At 34.9% G+C, this 21,270-nt stretch overlaps 1 protein-coding gene across 2 annotated transcripts in view; it reads left to right on the top strand.

The window, feature by feature from the left end:
* Positions 1–21,270, top strand: part of mib1 (E3 ubiquitin-protein ligase mind bomb 1) — a 133,597-nt gene that overhangs the window by 5,285 nt on the left and 107,042 nt on the right. The window lies entirely within an intron of this gene.

Genomic DNA, 21,270 nt, shown 5'->3' on the forward strand with positions numbered 1-21,270 from the left:
CATATGCAAAACTATAACCTCCTTTAAGCTAAGTATACTGATGGTGGGACACCCTGTATACAGGGTTAAAGTTAGCACATCATCCTTTGCAGGATCCTTTCACTACATCATTCCCACCAACATTTGTTCTACAACTTTTTACATCTTACTAATAAACACAAAAAAGATGAAACAAAAAATATTTGCCGCCTCGATTATTATTTATTGCTCTGTATTTTTTCTACGCAAATATTTTGCCTACGCAAAGTGTGCAGCGTAGAGTAATGCGAGTTCAAAGGCAATAAAAAAATTTAATAATGAAAACCTTAAATTTTTAAAACTGTTAATTCAAAATGTCGTGAACATTAATGTTGTTTGGATTGATGTAGTAAAGCTGCTTGCAAGGGTGATGCGCTAATTTTCCTTAACCCTGTATAGGACTTAATGAACAATATTGGTCAGACCATCGGAGTGGTGAATGATACCGACAGTTTCGAAAATTCCGTATATATTCTGTAACGCTTAAAGTTACAATGTATGAAAATATGCGACAAAACGTGTCAAATGGTTTGTCATAACCTATTAGCAAGTGGTGGGGAGGAAAACGGCCCTTCGTAATCTATCCTAATACTAGAAAGGCTACTTGAAACTATTTTAAATGCTTACAAAAAGTCGATTCAAACATTCGCCGGCCGCTGACATGGCACGCTCGCTCGGTTTGTGCGGTAGTTCAAAGTTAACCTAAACACGTTATATTATGTTCTGTCTCAGCCCACTTGAAACCAAAAAGAATACAAGTATTTAGTAATAAAATATTGAACACAAATTATTTGTCATTTGTAAATTGCATGTAAGTAATGTACCTAAAATAATAAAAAACCGGCCAAGTGCGAGTCGGGCTCGCGCACAAAGGGTTCCGTAGCAGCAAATATAATAAATTACAGTTAAATCAACCTATCTCAAAAACTATAAGAGATACTTTGATCAAACCAAAAATCGTTGAAAGAGTTAATTAGCATGCATCACCTCTATTTTTTTTAGAATTTTATACCCCGTAGTTATAAAAATAGAGGGGGGGGGGACATACTTTTTACGACTTTGAGAGCTGATATCTCAAAAACCGTTCACTTTAAGAAAAATGTTTTTTAGAAAACTTTATATCATTTTAAAAGACCTTTCCATTGATACCCCACACGGGTATGTACATCGAAAAAAAAAATTTCATCCCTCAGTTACATGTATGGGGGGCCCCACCCCCAATTCTTTTTTTTACTATTTAGTGTCATATTTTTGTAGCGGTTCATACAACACATATTCCCATCAAATTTCATCACTGTAGTACTTATAGTTTCCGAGTAAATCGGCTGTGACAGACGGACAGACGGACAGACGGACAGACGGACATGACGAAACTATAAGGGTTCCGTTTTTGCCATTTTGGCTACGGAACCCTAAAAAGGGAAGTAAAGCTTTTTGTTTCGACAATTTTAAATTGTTTCAAGTAGATAATAAAGGCCCGTCCATCGTTATGTGGTATACCAACTAAAAGTCAGAACGCGTCCTGATTATTCATAATAAATAAATTAATTAATTCTTCATTGCCGAAAACGCGTTGAGAGCGTCTTCCTTACAATACGAACTTCATGTTATGGCTTATTTTTCTGTGACCATAAAGCGTTGTTAGTTAGCTATTCTTTTGCTCAATGAGCATTTTCTTCTTGGAGCGTAGCATTTATATTCCGTCTGATCCAACTTGATATGCAACAAGGTGTTTTTATATTGTTTTCTGTCAAATTATAATGTGATGCTAAATTTCAAAATTGGTAGTTTCGCGCAGTTCGCTTCAATTAACTATTCATTTTAGCCTGTATATTTGCTGCATAAGTTATGATCTGGTTAGTTACTCTTTGTGGATATAAAAGCAAGCGTATGAAACCGTTCCACGTAAAAATACTGTAATAATGTGTGTATTATGTCCTTAAAAAATAGATATTTGGAAGTATAAAAAAGGAGCTTAAAATCCCGCGAATTATTTTACTGAAAGTTTGAAAAACCCTGTGGCTTTTCACGCATAACCGACGCCAGCAGACCTCGTAGTTCATCGCTGCGACAGCTGGCTTCTATGTTTTAGGTACAAATAACATTAAAAAATCCCCCACGAATTGCGCCTCAGTCGTTTTAGGGCACGTCCTTTAAAATTAGAACTGAATGAGTATCGGTTTGCTTATGCCATCTAAATTCAAATAGAGAATCAAATATTCGTAAATAGTTAGCAAAAATTCCATATTTTTTTATTTTTTGGCCTTTTGCATACATAAAAACGTATCGAGATAACTAACAAAGAGATAAACTGATGATATTTAAATTTTCATAATATAATATTACAGACCGTAGGTAATTAAACTCAAGCGCTTGCCATCAGGCGTAAACATAAAAAAAAACCTTTACAAAATTTTGCATGTAAAAAATATCGACTTTATAAAAATATTTACATTTTTTATGTAAATAAATGTATAATTAAAAAAAAACATTCATCAAGTTTTTATTTATTGCGATTGTTATTATGATGGGAAGTTTTAAATCACCTGTTTTATATGAGTGTACCTGCTATAAAAGTCAACACAAATTACTCATTAACGTCCCGTGACGTGTTTCTCATTACAAAAATGAAAAGGTTCGTTTGTACTTATAACTTTTTGTTGCTGATTGATATGGGTTTGTAATGAAAGGTACTTATACAAATTTTCATATAAAAATGTTTTTTTTTTCAAGGCACTTGTTCCGTATCCATTTACAATAAAATATAAAAATGTTATTTCTATAAAATTAGCCAATTAAATTCATGGCCAAGTAAGATGTCGTACATCGATCGTCGCCATTTATAACTCTTTTCTCAAAGAGAAAACAAGTCGAGTTATGTGAGCGTTTCCAATTTTACTCCCACTCGCGATACATCATACCATTCTGAAATGGGAGACGCTATTGTAGGGACTATACGAAATTGATATGATAATAGATAGTAAAAGTAGCTTATTGAGACTGTGACAAAATTAAACACTCTGGCTATGTCTGGCTTGGAGCTGTTATTTTATTTTTGTAATTTCGATAATATTGCATTCAACTTAGATTTCGAACTTGGGGACTTCACGAAAATCGTAATCGCTAGAGTCTAGACCGACAAAGTAGTCGAAATATGTGAGCATTATATTTATAAGCTCATAAAAAATGCTGCTGTTGTATACTGAAAACAAAAATGTCGGTATAATCTACTTCATATGGATAAAGATAACATGGAGAGACTGGATGTAGTCACATGACATAGCAATTTATCACGACAAAGTTTCAAAGCGCTTGAAGCTAGAATACCTACTTCGAGTAATAAACTTACGATGCAACCATTTCATACGAAGCCACCGTCATATCTGCTGTGTATGTAGTTTCCAATTGCTTGCAATCACATTTGGGTAATAGCAAAACTTCGGTTATTTCTACATCCTTTGCTGATAAACTTTGTTTAACTCTTCTATTTATGTGGTACTGAGTGAGCACCTTTCGAAATCTATAATTTTGAAACTTTTAGAAGCACATGAGCTATTGTGTAGTGTGCTATTATTGTTTACACATGTAATCAAAAGTTTATTCTCAAAAACTCGGAAGTATATTGCGCTAGTAGGTAACAAATGTAGCAACGCTCTTCGACATGTGGCCGCCGTAATTGCCAAAGTTAGGTTGTCCCAACTCCTCACCGCCTCGACATCTCGAGAAATTTCCGTCTTACCATGTACTTACAGTTACATTTACAGCCGTTCTTCTAAAAAGGCGAAGCTAGTACTTAATTATACACAAGTAATATATTCCCTTTATCTTATGACATACATATAATACCAAAAACAATTCATCCAAGGAACGTAATTCCCTAACAAAGTCCCCTAAAATTGAATACCTCAGGCGGTTCTCTTCCATGCAGTAAAATTATCTCTCAAATCTTTGTTTAATGAAACAACTATCTGAGAGCTAGCGCCATATTGAGGCGCAATTGGGCGTAAAGCTATTTAAATCTGAATAGGGCATTGTAAAGCGCGTCACCTTGATTCAGCGACAGCGCCAGCGTCGCCTTAATAAAGTTAAAATGTCTGGGAGGCTGTGGACTGATATTCCATCTAATGCTGCTTCAGGCATACCAGTTAATTAATTCATAACTGAACGGAAGAAAGAATTTGGTTAAAAATGTAAAGTATCTCAAATCTTATCTATATTTATGCTGCGGAAGTGTTGACAGTTAACACATTATGCCATTAAATAAATGCCAGTTAAATAAAAGAAAACAATGTCAGCAGTCAGCAAATACGTTTGTTACGTAAATATCGGCTGGGTGTGTTGTGAATTGAACAGAATACCCGATGAGGGGAGGCGTATGTCCCATTTTTACTGCATAAGTAGGCGAATTTGGCTTACGTTGAGTGGCTTAGTAGCGATCGGAGTTCGTAGCATGGAGTTTTATGTTTATAATTGAAGTTTAGCAAATGGTTAACGATGTACGTGTACAATCATACTAATCTACGAAGGCTTGTCATTAGCAATAAAGAACTACTAAAACAAGAGGGCTTACCACAAAAGTAAATTCAGTGTTTCCGTTTCTGGTTATATGGCGATTTATATTCTGCACCCACTCGCCGCCTGAGAAATCTCATGTTGGAGGTGCTCTTTCAATTTGAATCGGAACACTCGGATCGGGGAATAATGTATTTCGGTATCGACCCTCCGCTTGGAACGAATCCTCCTGTTTATCGCCGTTCTCATATATTCGGGCGTCGTCGAGCCTTTATTTTTTTCATTACAAACTGTGTCGCACTGTTTACTCATCGACGCGTAATACCAAAAGTAGATTTTGGTTTAGGCATTAGCAATTAGCTTTTATTGTCTATATTGTATATTATTTTTAAATAGTTCACAACTATTAAGTATCAATGTTTCTAATTATGTATGATTTTCGTGTACACATAAGAATTCGATTTCGAATTTCGATTGAATAATAATTCTTACGATGGATGATAGTAGAACTGAAACTATTGAAATAAATTTTTAATTTACGTATTTATATTGTTGAATAAAAAATATACAGTGTCGTTTAGAAGTATCCAAGCGAGACTTTCTTTAAGTGACTCGGGCTTAAGAGGTTACGTAGTCGGTTTGTAGCAAAACCCTTCTACGGCGGAAAGGCTACGAATTGTCACTGTAGATTTATATACCTTTGTAAATCTCTACTTCACTAAAGTTAAGTTATATGTGATTATAAATCATATATTATGTAATTTTATTTTATTTCATATATGATTTAAGATATACAGCAGCGTAAGAGTACATTGCAAATAAAATTATTTTTTATTGTTTATTTTCAAGTGACTTTTCATAATAATTATTTTGAAGGTAATTTAATTTGAACCTTTATTTGCTAAGTGTCGTAGTTTCGTTTATGACAGTTTGAGTGTTATAGGTAATGTTGGGCTCGATTAGCGTCGATGTCTGAAATGTCTCATCTAGTATTCAAGACGCGATGCGGACATCCTGCGAGCCCTTAACCCGTTTCTCCTATTCGAGGACTGTTTACGTCGTTTTGTTTGATAATCTGCTATTGTTTCGTTGGGTTGCGTAGAGTCCTTGCACGAATTATACGAGTTATCTTTTGAGAACGTGCGCCGCGTACGGGTATGTAATGAATAAATAATTCAAGATTCGCTTGCATGAACATGATAGACTTATCGCGATGCTTTATAAGGAATATCGAGAAACAATTTCATACATTCATTGTCAGTGGAAATTGTTTCTCGCTGATATACACCATTGATAAGTTATTGCTTGATTCGAGTCGTTCATACGATTCATGATGCCATTTCATTTGCGTTTATATGCCTATTTGTATTCACTCTCTTCGTGGCTAGAAAAATCTCTATACTAAGACGTTCTTTTCAATTCGAATCGTAACGGCCGAATCGGGAAATAATTTATTTTGGATGCGACCTTTTTATTCGGAAAGGCTCTGTATTGCTATCGTGTTTTATGTCGTTTTTCTTGTTTTTATTTGCTATATCCGCTTAAAGTGCGGACATACCACAATGGTCGTAAAACACAGACACCTTCGCTTCTGCAAACGATGACGTATATGTGTAAGACAAACGAGGTTATGTTACGGTATTCGAAAAAGTGAGATTTTCACAGCTATAACATTTTGCAATTTATTTCGTACTTGGATATTCCTCCCGAGTCTCTTATTCATATTAATACAGTGAAACCTGGTTAAGTGAGACATCAAGGGACCTGCAATTTCGTTTCACTTAAAGAGGTATTCCACTTACCCAGTGTCTCAGATATACAGGTATAAATAAATATCTGTCTCATTTACAGAGGGTTCCAATTATAATTTGACATTTTTCAAATAAAAATCTGTATGATAGTAAAGTGAAACTAAAACTGAAGGTAATTGAAGCTCAAAATTTGTACTTACGTACTTGGAATTACGTGTGGAATTTGTGGGTAGAATAAGAATGAGTAAACAAACAATGTTATCTCAGTTACAGAGGTTTATGCATATAAAATTTACTCGCTGTCTCAGTTATAGAGGTAACTATGATGATAAATCGAAAGAACAAATCCCAGATATAGAGGTTTACCTCGTCCCACTAACAGAGGTATTTCAGTGCCAAAGTGCTGGGACCTCAGCATGAGTTCCAGTTATGGAGGTTTCTCACTTATCCAGGTCCCACTTAACCAAGTTTCACTGTATCACGTATCTTAACACGCATCTAGGTGCGCGACACTGTAATGAACGGGTTATCACATTTATTAACCCTGCAATTCTGTATAGGGTAAACGAGAAGGTGTAATATAATCATCTAATGATAGAGATATGCTTATGAAGGAGTATTGTTGTTGTTTTAGAGATTTGAACTTGGTTGTTTTGGAGACGTCGTTTTAAACAAAATTAATTTTGCTATCGTTTTAAAATTTCAACTTGAATAGTTTACCGAATGTTTCTCTTTTAACTGCTTTAGAAATAGTCAAAAGGGTAGTCTACGAGGGGTTCGCGTATTATACACTAGTTCGAGCAATACTGGGACGAGGTTAGGATGCTGACGGTGCATTAAAAGGAGGAGCGTGACCGTCTCGGCATTACTGGGCTCTGCCTCAGATTTGTTCCTTGCCTCGACACAAGCGTCTTATTGAAATCTAATTTTCGTTAATCCCACGACCCTAGATGCTAACACAGCTCGGGCGAAAGCTTTCCAGTTATTTATTTTTTTGTTGAAACGGTTAACTCATATTTACTATAAGTAATTTTAATTAAAATTTATGAGGTAAGTCTCATTCGTAAAAAATTTACTAAATGGAACTTCCGAAACTTATTATTTTTTTTTAATATGTACACATATAATTCGGTATCAAACATTTATTTTATAATGGCAAAGCTTTTCCGTAGGGTTTAAATAAAAATAGCTTTTTTGTTTCATACCCCTTACCCTTTTAAGAAATATCGGCATTTTCTCTAAGGCTATTGGGACGCGGCCGGATAATTTATCTATAAGTAGGGCCTAAAAACGTTTACGTACGCTTCAATAATTTTAACGTTATTTATCTTTTCATACTTATTGCTTTGTATCAAGAGTCATATTGTTATTGCCCTTGGGATTATAATCATCTAATTTATTTCTAATACAGAACTGATGTAAAAAAACATTTTGTTGTATTTCTTTTAAATTGAATGTATGAATTATTTTTTTTACAGACATCAGTTAAATCAGAATTACATTACTAATTAATTGGACATTTAAAATAACTTCTGCATACACCGTATAGCCGGACTAAAATAGATAAACTTTAGCAATGCGATCACAAAAAGCTCTACATTAAAGTATGCGTTTTGTTACTTGTATTAAATACTTAAAAGCGATTTAAATTTCATTGTGGCTTTGTTGCGTTACACCAATGTCTTAGAGGCATGTTACGTTACATCCTGATTTATACTGTTTGCGCGTAAAGCGTAATTAATGGCTTTATTAATCCTCCCGTCTTACAATTTCAGATATGTGGTCTACTAAATACGGCTTAAAGTTTAAGGGTGTGTCTAAATAATTAAAACATATGTACATTCATAACAAATAATTACTTTTTGTACTCAATGTGACGAATATTATATCAGACCTTTATAGTTTAATCTAATTCATAAACAGTTAAAATCGACGATTTACAAATTCCTCACGTAACATGTGGAGCGGTCTGGTAAGGCCATAAAATCCACTCCTTTTAGACAAGAAGATATAAATTTGAATAATAATACGTGATTAACGGTAGCCGGAGTTTCATTATGGAGCGTCATATTTCTTGTGTAAGTAATATCGCGTGTGGCCCACATTTTGCCGGTCGGCTCGCAGGTGAAAAATTTGAGCTCCATCGCGTTGTGGTGCGAGCTTAGTGTTTTATCTCGGCTTAACGTTACGAGGATTTGTGGCTCGCTAAGTAAGGTTTTATGTCCCTGAAACGCCTGCAAGTTTGCTCCCCAGATAAAAATGTATCTCTGATGTTGCAGTTAAGGTAAAATGAAACTCGCTAAATCTTCCTACAAAAATATATCATAACAAAAAAGGTGTGGAAGATTAAAGCTCGAAGGTATCGAGGATTTAATAAAACTCTAAGAAAAATTATATTTAATATACACTACCCAGTACGCGGATTATAGCGTAAAAGGATTTCGCAAAGTATCGCTTGTATTTGCTGCTGAACAAAGTTCCTTAAAAGCAATGGTGCCGGAATCGCCAGTCGTAAATAACGCGCAGTGCACGCCTGCTTCCTCCTACGCTTTAGAGCAATCCTTCACAACTGTAGGTAACATTAACGTATATCAAAAGTTTCTCCTCCAAGACTTAGTTCTGTATGCGCCGAGAAACAGGAAGTTGCTTACAAGCGGGTCGCGAGATGCGTTATGATTATTTCTTAACTCGGATTTGTATTTTGCAATTTTGAAGTGAAGCTGTTTTCACACCAGTTTGTACTTAAATTATATGTTTAGAATATATCTTTCACAAAAATATACAAAAGCATAGGTACAAATGGATAAAATTTCGAAATAATATAATACACATTTTGATGTGTTACACATGCCACAAACATTATTTTCGTGATAGTTGAGGAACACAATAAAGAATATTAAAATTCGATGTGACAACATAAAATACAGCGTCAAGGAATGGAATTCAAGCGGCGCGCTATTCGGTGTCGTGTGTCGTTGTCGGTTGGAGAGCTAGGCGGCAACCGGCAACCATTGCCGCAAGCTGCGAGCGTACGTACGGAATTCGGAATAGTCTAAGCTCTACGGTTACACTCACATCGTACAAATAATTTATGTTCCGTTTACCACTGTAAATGAAATACCTAACATGTAGTGACGTAGTTTATTGTTTTTACGCGTTTCATGAAAAACGGCTTGTTTAATTGCTTTATGCAAAGTGCATTGAATCACTATCACGAGTTTAGTCTATCTAACCCTTTTCATTTACTCGATACTCGTTGTAAAATACATTAGAAAATATAGTAGAAAATAATATTGAAATAAAATAAGTGCTGAATGTTGACAGATATGTCCAGTCCTAACAAAGGAACTTTGGTTCGCGGGGTTTGTTTAGATTTCATACGGGATTGAGGAAACATTGGAACGAAATAATCAGATTCATCGGCCCTTTGTCTTTGTCCCGGTGTTATCCCGACTCTGTTGGACGCGAAATGTCGCCGTTTATTGTTTACTTCGTTAGCGAGGTCTGTCTTCGCAAGTACACACGCTGCTCCCTTGATATTTGATTTAGTTATTGTTGGACATGTTCGTTTTAAATTTTGCGCACAAGATTTTCTTCATCTCACAAAACGGTGTTAAATGATTAACATTATTTTATGTGATTGCAATTTGGACTGAATCCATTTAAGTAGTTTAATTTACATCTATAAATTTATATGTTTATACACTCGTATAAATAAAATAAAATAAAAAATAAAATAAGGTCGCTAAACTAATTTAAAAAGTTATTTAAGAATTCAATAAGTTATAAAATATATTTTTTTTATTAAATATTCATTATAATTTTCGAACTCGTTTCACTAGTTGTACCTTTTTTACAATTAAATATCCAACGTTAAAATTTTCTCCGTTTAAATAAAAAAGGAGAATAAGCAAAGAGGAAAAAGCAGTTTCTGTGTATTAAGAAAATTATCTCCAGTATCCTTAGTAATGGTTATGATTATCGTTATTGCTTCCGTAAGGGTAAAATATCGTAAATCGTATTGAACAAATATAGACGTAGTATGGAAAACGATAAGCTCGTATATTTCATGAAATAATTTATAAATTGCAGGAAATATATTTCAAGTAAACTGAACTCTAAACGTTGTTAACTTTTACTCTTATATGCTTTAGTTATAGGCTTAGCCTACGCTTTTGTACTTAACGACACCTGCGTCTCATATAGAGTTCGCACCGTGTAAATTTATGTATGCTTTCAACGCTTTTACCGTGTGCCACCTGACCTGTACGGGCCTTATACTGGACAAATGTCGCTTTGTTCAGATTTATATTGGGTACTTAACATCAATGTTCCCAGAGCGTAAAGAAAATAAAGATAATGTCATCTAAATACTGCTTGTAACATTCTTTCAATAAGAAGAGAAAGAGGTTTTTTGCTATTGTGAATTGATAATATTAGATAATCGATTTAATATTGCATTTTAATTAAAAGCGAAGAAGGAATGTCCAATAATTCGATCGGTAAACTTCAAAAAAAAAATTGGCAAAAGTATTTCATTTTATTGCGGCGAAATCACAGCACGTTGAAAAACTTTTTTAATATCAAATGTCACGACGACTGAACTGTCCCTTCGACCCGGAATGAGACTAGTCGATTTTAGATCTATAAAAACGACTTTCTAGCGATATTGCATTTCCACTGAAAATTCTTTATTTTTTGGTATAGAAAATATTGTGAAAATGATTTTACTATAGTATAAAATAAACATACAGTGCATTATATATTTTGACTAAAGAGTAAAGACAAAAAAAATAGATATAGATATAGGTAGAGGCTAATAAAAACGTAGAACAATTTTTAAAATATTTCGAATGAGGGGAATATTGTTGTGGTGATTCAGGCGTAGGCGGTGCGTGAAACAAGAGCCGCCGCGAAAACGATTGTGGGGCTATCACGTTCAGGCAGATTTAGTGTACCGAGATAGCTCCTATTTTACTACTAGCCTAACCACACGGCGTTACGGAAAAATATTCTGTTGTACGCCACCTCTGAATAAAGCAATTATTTGTTTTTGTAACTTGCTTAAATGCTTTCAAATGAAGCTTTATGTTGTTACTTATAAAATAAAATAACTGATATTGCCTTTAAAAGCGTGTATTGTACATAATAATTCATCCTAAATTTGTTATTACGTTAAAACTTGAAGAATAACCCACGTTCAATAGTTTGATATAAAGTTGAGCTCGTGTATGTACCGCCAGCAAATATCCGACTCATCGGGCAACATTTATTATTAGCACGAGTTTGAGCAGGGAACTCGATAAGTTTACAGAGCGAGAAGTTGTTATAAGTATTCCCAGGCTGGAGTTCCCTGGCGGGCCTGCTTGGCGTCAGCCGGGCTGCGCGACTCGGGAAACATCGTCCGAGACGCCACAAAAACTTCACCCTCGCTTTATTATACTCCGATGCTAATTAAAATAGCTCCGAATAGATTACGGGCAGCTTCTGGCAGAGAGCGCTTAATGCGATGCTTTTACGACGTCACGCTTTATGCTCTCTCATTAGCGTCTCCGGGGTATACGTCTTTCACGAATATGTTCTTTGTCTACTGATTTCTATGAGTATTATTGAGAAGACTGAATTAATCACCCTGAAATAAAATAATATCGCCTTATAAGCACTTCGTTTATGCCACGAATCAGGTTTATTAATTAAAAGCAATTATACTACATACTATTAATCATTGAAATATAAGATCAAGAATTCAAGACACTATTATTGTACAAACACAATGTTTCTACTCTGTATTTAGAACAAATATAAAATATTACATAAGTATATTATATTGGGTCATTGGTCCATTGAAAAGTTACATTTGGGGTCGCATTTTTTAGAGGACGCAATTTTATTTTTTTGATGTGTAGGGGGGGTCAGTGTGAAGCTATCACCAAGTTTGTGGGGTCGCCACCCTTGTCCCACGGCCGCCATCTTGAAAATAGCGGTTGAAATGGTTTTTACTATATATCTCTTAAACTATTTATCTGATAATAAAACAATGTTAACATTATTCGTTGAAAATTAAATTCTCTACAACTTAGGTTCAGTAACTTTTTGTCGTAGAACTATAAACAAAAAAGTTATAAGCGAAAATGTTCAGAAATTAGAGATGTTTATATTTTTCAATAAAACTTTTTTTTATAAGTTTACGAAGAAATTATATCAGGCCATTTTTGTAGATTGTTTTTCGTAGAACAACTTTTATTTACAACATTTTTTCATTAAGTAAATAGCTAAGGTTTTACAGCCATCCGAAGTGAGTACTATTTTAAGTACTCTTTACTATGCAGAATACGATATATTATGTGTGTACTAATAATAATTTGTCACCAGTAATTATTTTATTTTTGTTATAATAATATTTTTAATAATTAATTTTACAATATTATTAATAATTAATTATTGAATCTTTTCCCCACAACCCAGGAGGTAGAGTCTGGAAGTGCGTTTTTTTTTACGTCGAAAAGCAGGGCTGAAATGTTCTGCAGTGTGCTTCCATTGTTGTGGAGTCTGGGAAAAGAGCCAATAGCCAATTTATTATGTATAGTTACTACTGAAAAATAGTACTCACTTCTGAGCGCTGTAAAACCTTAGCTATTGACGTAATGAAAAAATGTTGTATATAAAAGTTGTTCCTCGAAAAACAATCTACAAAAATAGTCTTATATCATTTCTTCGTAAAATGATAAAAAAAAGTTTTATTGAAAAATATAAATAGCTCTAATTTCTGAACATTTTCACTTATAACTTTTTTATTTATAGTTCTACGACAAAAAGTTACTGAATCAAAGTTGTAGAGAATTTAATTTTCAACAAATAATGTTAAAATTGTTTTATTATCAGATAAATAGTTTAAGAGATATATCGTTAAAACCATTTCAACCGCTATTTTCAAGATGGTGGCCATGGGACAAGGGTGGCGACCCCACAAACTTGGTTTTAGCTTCACACTGACCCCCCCTACACATCAAAAAAATAAAATTGCGTCCTCTAAAAAACTCAAGGTCAGGCCTAAAAAATGTAACATTTCAATGGATCACATATATGCTGGAGGGTATTATACAATATTATAATCGACTTTGGTAGGAGTGTGACAATGGCGCTCGCCGCTCGTTAACCGAACGAAAATTACCTATTGTTAATGTTTTAATTCATGTCCGCCCTTTTGCTTGTTTTATCCCTACGCGTCCATTTATCTGTAGTAACCACCACATAATCCCTTTCTCTTTGATTTGAATATACATTACAATAATATTATTCATTCTTTTTATTTTATTAAATTCTATAATAAAGCAAGCCCATTGTTTTTCATTATATTTCAGTGTAACATTTAATAATCGTTATACTGTATCACACTGATTTTTTCATAATAGTCTACATTTTTTGTTAAGAATGTAGCAATACAACACAAATTACCTGTAATAAAAATAATAGTGAAGCTGCTTTGATTGAAATTCTTTGAATTCAAAAATAATAGTTTACATTTAATAATCTCAGTAGAATGGAATGCGTTGATTTGTTTCGTAAAGCTTTTCCTTACGGCGTGCTAAAGTGGTTTTCATTTAATTTCAAGTCATGACGAAACGTAGAATGAGAATAGGCACCCATTTTCCGGAACCTGGCCTTTGTGCTCCACCAAAGCCGTCGGTTTGTTTATTTCAGGGGCCTGGCTCGTAAACACTCGCAGACCGATATACTAAATTTAAGGTGGCCTTCTTTATTTTCCCTCGAGAAATGCTTTTTCGGAATTATCCATGGTTTACTGGAATTTTTATACTTCTCATTTTTACGAGTGTTTTCAAGTTTTAAGCATAAAGAGGCTGTAATGTTCTGTTTTTATATTAGTTTGCTTTTTATTTTTTACTACTACACCAATTTCAAACGATGATACGTTCCAGAAAATGATAAAACATTTTCGCCAAAGTAGCTGTTTCGCCGTGCTACTTAATTTACTGCCACTGTAGCGCCAGAAACACGCTCCATATCCACCGCATTATGGCCGTCTTGAAAACAAGAATGCCATACACAGTTCCTTCATATCTCCTGAATTTAAGCGTCTGCCTGTCTTAGTATTTTATTCCGTTTCATAATGCTTCTGCCAAAATTATTTGCTTGCGCGGTGCTCGGTTTATACCTACTCGCTTTAATAAAATAATAAAAACGAATGACTGAATATATCGAGAGTTATTAGAGTGGTAATTTGCGGTACGAATTGCTAGCACATTTAGAAAAGTGAAAATCACGGGAAACCATAAAGTACGTGGCTGTAGTTTTAACTTTGAGACTTAATTACTTTCAAGAGCGAATATAACTTAGTAATATAAGCAATTAGAAACTTATTTGACGCTGCCGGTCCGCCTGTTCCGCCTCAGGGGCAGGAATCGTGAGCGGGATGAGCCATTACGTGCTTTTGCAGAACTTTTCCTTTTAAAAGTCGTCTCTACTCTTTTGAAACTTATTATATTGGATAATTTGGCCAGGAATATGAATATGACGGTAGAAACTTTCGAGTTTTACCACTTTAAACAAAAATTTTGTCTATTATTTTAAAATTATGTCCCTGAAAATTACCTCTCGAACGCATTCTTTAATTAGTAAAGTTAATTAAACACGGCTAGTAATTATTTAGAACTAGCGGTCCGTCCCGGCTTCGCCCGTGGAACACATTTACGTTTTCTCTACATAAAAACCATCCTCGGACTTCAAGGAATATAATAAAAAAAGAATTATCGAAATCGGTTCAGCCGTTCTCGAGTTATGCGCTTACCTACACATTTTGCGATTCATTTTTATATATTTAGAATATACATTGAGCTTTAAAAGTAGGCTCAGTAATAAGTTCCTTTTTGTGAAATCCGTATCAGCGTAGCACAGATGGCTACGTTGACAACGAATACTTTTCACAAGGATCTGTTCATTGTACTGATATAGGTACTTCTATTGCCAATTATGCAAAGCGTCTTTCGCGTTGTGGTGCACGGGTGGCAAAGCTCGCGGGCTCTGTGGGGCGGCTGCTGTCGCGCTCTTTCCTCACTCGTAGCGAAATAACGACCTCAATTTACATAACAATGCTTGTCACCCCACACCCCACCAGCGGCTTTCGCAGGCAGCGCAGCGCAGTCCCACCGGACTCTACACCTTTTTTGTTCATGAAAATCTGTCCGTTTGAACTGTCTATTAACATTTATAAATTCATGCGTATAATTAAAAATAACTGAAGATGAATGGCTGGAGGTTAGGCAATGTATTGATTCGTAAATTTACATGTAGAGAACGCCTTTGCCAATGCATGATGATTGTAAAAAGGAATGTTTGAAACCTAATGAAAAAGGAAAAAAGCACCTTGCTATGATAATTAAAAAAAATAAGATCATAGAAGTGTGTGCCCTACTCGGATAAATCTTAAGACTGTTGCACTACAAGATGCTTTGATCGTTCAAACGCAGCCACCAGGCACTTCAGCGTCGCTGGCGCTCTGCTTTCTGCGTACAACCTCAATCAACTCTTCTAGCCGCATTCGAAACTTCTTCGTATAACTTTCAGTTTAATTGAATCGAAGTTTTCGGCTTTTTGCGGCAAGCGTGCCAGCCACGCACGCTCCTCCAACTTCGATAAACTTTCTTTATTAAATTATTGGGAGTTCAGAAACATTCGCCTTTGAAAACGAATTGAATTATAGATAGCCATAAGTTACAATTGAGTCTTATTTATTTTATTAAAATAAAATATTGTATTTTTGTAATCTTAATACTATTATAAAGGCGAAAGTTTGTAAGTATGGATGTATGGATGTGTGGATGTATGGATGTTTGTTACTCTTTCACATAAAAACTACTGAACCGATTACAATGAAATTTAGCACACATATAGAGGGTAACTTGGATTAACACATAGGATAGGTTTTATCCCGGAAATCCCACGGGAACGGGAACTATGCGGGTTTTCCTTTGAAAACGCGGGCGAAGCCGCGGGCGGAAATCTAGTATTTTTATAAACGACAAACATTTCTTAAGACTATATACATATAATAATTATTAAGAGAAGCACTCTTTCATCGAAGTCCATCGTGCAGGTTTCTCTTGTCTTGAACTATATTAACAAATATTTCAGCTAAAAAAATGATGTTAGACTTTCCAAAGACCTGTACTAAATAAAGAATCAAAGTTAAAAGATATAATTAAAATAAATAATATTGTAATACATAAAACTCATATCTTTATTATTTTTAAAGCTAAATTTTATCTTGACAATATTTCGAGATAAAGCTGTAAAATTCCGTAAATTAATATCACAAAGAAAGAGGATTCGCATCGTCTCCAAGTAAACAGTCTATAAAGATGTACGATTCTTCCTCGTAACGACTGAGACATTCGTCCTAAAGTCTCCCGGAGTATTGTTTTGCGGCGTAGCTTTATCTGGCGTGGAGCGAGTTGTCGTTTCAGTAATTTATAGTTGTTTCCCCGCCCCGGGCTCAAAGTAACGATACGAGACGTGGAGCTTTTCTGCCAAAATGGAGTCCAAGCCCTGGCTGAATGTTATTAAACGTCCGTAATGTGAAAAGATTGCCAACTTTAATGGCCGAACTCAAACGTCATGTAACATTTAATGTCGCTTTTTGGTAGACGAAGTCGAAGCCTGTTTAAAATACAAAAACATATTACGAATAGGATTAACTTTTAAATTCGTTAAGGATTTTTTTTTATGCTATCTTCATCCATATTGTTGTATTTTATTGCTGTAATATCGACCATAAATTTTACTTTATTATATTTACAGTACATAATACATTCAAAATGTATTATTATTTTTACGTTTCCTAGTAGAGTTAATAATGGCATTATATCTACAAAATCAGGGAAAAATAAAAAATACGTCGCTAGTTCGCGAGCCATCCATATAGTGCTATTATTCATGTCTTTTGTTGAGCTGTATTTATGGGGCGTTTCGGAAGCCGATCGTTGCGGATATTGGAGATTTACCTAACTATGACGAGATCCGCACAAAACTTGTGCTAAAGCTTTTTCGCTATATATAAATATATTGTCTTATGTAATATTATTTAACGATTTGACAGTTATTGAATCGCAGCTATTTCATTTAACAATGACCTAAATAAAGTACGTGTCATCTATCACCAATGTTTCCCTTGAATATTCGCCAAAGCCTTCAGGTTTCTTTCCCAGATCATTGGCCCATTATCCCAAATAAACCATATTCCCAGCAGAACACTAACGCGTTCATAAGGGGCGTAAAAAGCTCTACGATAGACTCGCTTTCATCGGCGGGATAAGTGCAGCTAGTAAGGTACGTTCAGTCGATGACAGCGCAATGGTTCCCAGCGGACACCTCGCGCGATCCTCGTAAATTGCAAATATTAGATTATAAGTACAGAGCGGCGAGCGGCGCGGGTGCTATCAACCAGATACCGAACTCGTTCGCTGCTTAACACCGCCGGCGACGCCGTGATCTGAATTTGCTTTATAGTAACTCCCAATTGCATCGTATTCCCGCTTCCAACACTATAGTTACGAACATCGGATAATATTTTAGTGAATAGCGCGAGCGTTAAAACTTGTATTATGATATTGTAATTTTAAACCAAAATGAAATAGTTAATATGTCGTGTTGATCATAAATTTCTACATACAATATTTCGAATACGTTATGATATATTCTCTACAAGATTTAATGTTTGCATTTTATTTGAAAATTCTAGTCATGAGTTACAAAAAAGCAATACAAGTAATTTATACAATGTAAATTTTAGTGTAATTAAATTTGCATTATTTTCAATTAAATTTAAGGATAAACACTAGCAAGGGTTAAGACTAAAATTTCTTAATAGAGCGTCTGTGTAATTTAAAGGAATGTGTTCTGTAATGTCCCGTATGCTGATCATGATAATAACAGAAACAGCTGCGCCACTGTCAGGTTGCCTATACAGTTTCGTTACGGCTTCATTAGACTACACCGCCGGTTGTTCCCTACATAAGATTCTTATGTGCACTTCCTCTCTACCACATACATAGGTGTCGTTAGTACGGATATTGTCAATACAAAGGGGTAAAGTTATTTAAAATACTTAAGACAGTCATAACATGCATTGTACACAAATATTATCGATCGATTAAGTTCATATTACATATATCCTAATTCTTCACAATATGATGCCACATTTTATTGTCTATGTATCTCCTTCATCGTATACTAAGGTATTTGACTTTTACATAAATGGTTCGTACTAAGAGACGATGTTTATTCATAATAGGAGGTATAATATATGTAGAGAGTAAGAGCTTGTAATGCATTACTGGCGGTCACGCGGCTCTGACGCTCGCGCTCCCGACGCCCGCTCTTCAGCCTTTGTGAGCCGCCCCGTGTAATTACTCTGGGACCATGGGAAATAGCTCACCGGGCGCTAAAGCACTTTTGTATTATTACAGTAAATTAATGCAGATAAAAAAGACGACTTTATTCTCAGAATATGCAAATTAAGATCGGAGCCTTGTTAACAGAGGATTGTTCTAGAATTTTTTGAATATACGATCAGATCTCTAGATTTGCTGCCGTCTTTCCTTAAGTGCGTAATTATTGGAACGTTTCACAATCAAATATCTTCTTATCTTTTAATTGTTATTCAGGAAATATTCGGCGGTTTATTGTTAATCATAAGCCATAAGATAAATGTTCACCGCGTTTAGTTTTATCGCTTCTTAAAGTAATTTTCAAACAGTCCTAAAAAATTATGTTTGTAGCTAGCGGCTCTATGATATCATACTAGATATTAACGTAAGTATTATGCCGAGTTCGTGGGGGAGTTCAGAAACACGTTATCTAACGTTTGAAACTTTGTAAAAGATAAATTGGAGGCAGAGATAAATACAGAGGCAGTTTTACGATATGCGGCTTGCGTGGTTATCAGGACTTGGTGGAGTAATATTTTACGTATGTGCTATGTGTTCGTTCGCACACCTGTATTTAATGCCGCTCATTACTTCTCATTACACAACCCTTGTTAATTTTAAGTTTATTATTACCGCGTTGCTCAACGTTGTGTACGTTGTAATTAAATAAGTTTTATTAATTACAACATTATTGTTCTTTATTGCAAAGTTTGGAATTTATTCGGAAATTCGCGGGATTAAGAGGAAACGTTCGAGATTTATAGAGAGTATCCTAAGTATTTGTTGAATTGCACCGTGAAGAACCCTTTTAAAAATTCTTTTTGTACACGCCGGCTCAGGGAAAGTTCCACTTAGTTTGTCCGCTACGGTGCCGGTACCGTATCTAAGTAAGAACATTGCGGGTGCTTGAAAGGTCCAAGACGTTTTAAAGACCTTTCTGTTACAAATTGTTACACATTAGTGTATTTCGTATTGCACACGTGTGTGTGTTTTGGAGATAAACCAGATATGTTAGCTGGTTTATGTAGTTGAAAAGTATAAAGTAATATACAATCTACTTTTGTAACACATATTATTCAATATGTAACGAAATCCCAATTTATACACCTTGTTTATTTATGTAACAGCAGCAACAGGAAAAAGATGTTTTATATATTTTTTTCGTTTACGGTCAAGCAGATTATTCGTCTCCGAGGCGTCCGTGTTACGACTCTTAAACGTTCTCTCGCTCTGCCAGCTTGGATACTGACTCCTCAGCCGTGTAGATAAAACGTTTCATTTTATTTTCACATTTGTCAGCTTTCGTTTTGTACCCACTAACATAAATTGGATGCGGGAGATACCTCGCAGGTGAATGTAAAATAGCCAGCTTTTCCCAAGATAATACAACCGAAATTTTACGACACCATTATGCGATTTATTAGCCGTGTCACACAGAGAAAGAATTTTTATTTTATATTTTTTGGGGAAATAAAATTTTCCGTCCTTGCAAAGGTACAACTGACAAACTTCATTATACTTCTCGTGCATCTTTTCTACTCGCTTTTATATTATCAAAGTAAATAAGCACGATAATGTTAATCGGTGTTTCAGAATGTAAACTAGGCGCGATTTGTGCAAGCGTACGATCCACCTAATAACTGTTGTCCCGTACACTAATGGCTGAAACAGGCGTTCAATTAAACGTGCCAATTCGGTCGGAGATAGCTCTGTTAAACACTACGCATAGGATACTAGTCTGACGCTCAGCCTCATTTCATTCTCAATGTTTACTGCAAATTAAGCCATCTATACATCAAAGTATATACAAGTCATATATATAGCCGTATAGCTACTTACCTAATTTTATTCCTTTGATTATGTAATTTAAAGAAGCTGATAACAATATTCAATCATCCATGTTAATGACTATATTGATCGCACTGCGCCCACATATAAGTTTGAACTATAAATTAATGAATTAATCCCCGCTTGCCACAGTTCCGATTCGCCATATAACAAATCCTGATTTGTCTCTTTGAAAATAAATTTATTAGGTACTTTTTTGTATTTGAAATCCCATTTATTTTCTTTAATTTGTTTATTGCGGAATCTCAAAACAATAAAAATGTTTTCATATGAAAGTGTTCTATATTATAACCTAAGTAAATGCTTAATAAATTGTATTCTTGATGACCCTGACTATACCAAAAATAAAATAATATAAGCTTAACATAGACAAAAGTAATATATAATATGTAAAATAGAAAAGCTTTCTAAAGCTCATGATACTTTTTAATATATTTAAAACGTACGTCCCTTGTAATTACCTAAAAATGGAATAACACAGATAGTATTCCACGTTCACAGTCACCCGCAACAGCAGCGTTAAAACATTCACATGTAATGATTTTACGTTCGTTCGATTTGGTCGTTTGTATAGGGAACGCTCTCCATCGCATCGTCGTCAGCGAAATCTTTTGTTTTTCCATTTCCGCCAATATCCGTCAAGGCTCGCTCGCTTTGATCAATGGAACGGCGCACTGCCATTGAGGAGACCGTCACAC

The sequence above is a fragment of the Colias philodice genome, chromosome 2 (assembly GCF_061535455.1).
Source record: "Colias philodice isolate Cphi_HAF_F1 chromosome 2, ilColPhil1 Martin Lab GWU primary, whole genome shotgun sequence".
Lineage (NCBI taxonomy): Eukaryota > Metazoa > Arthropoda > Insecta > Lepidoptera > Pieridae > Colias > Colias philodice.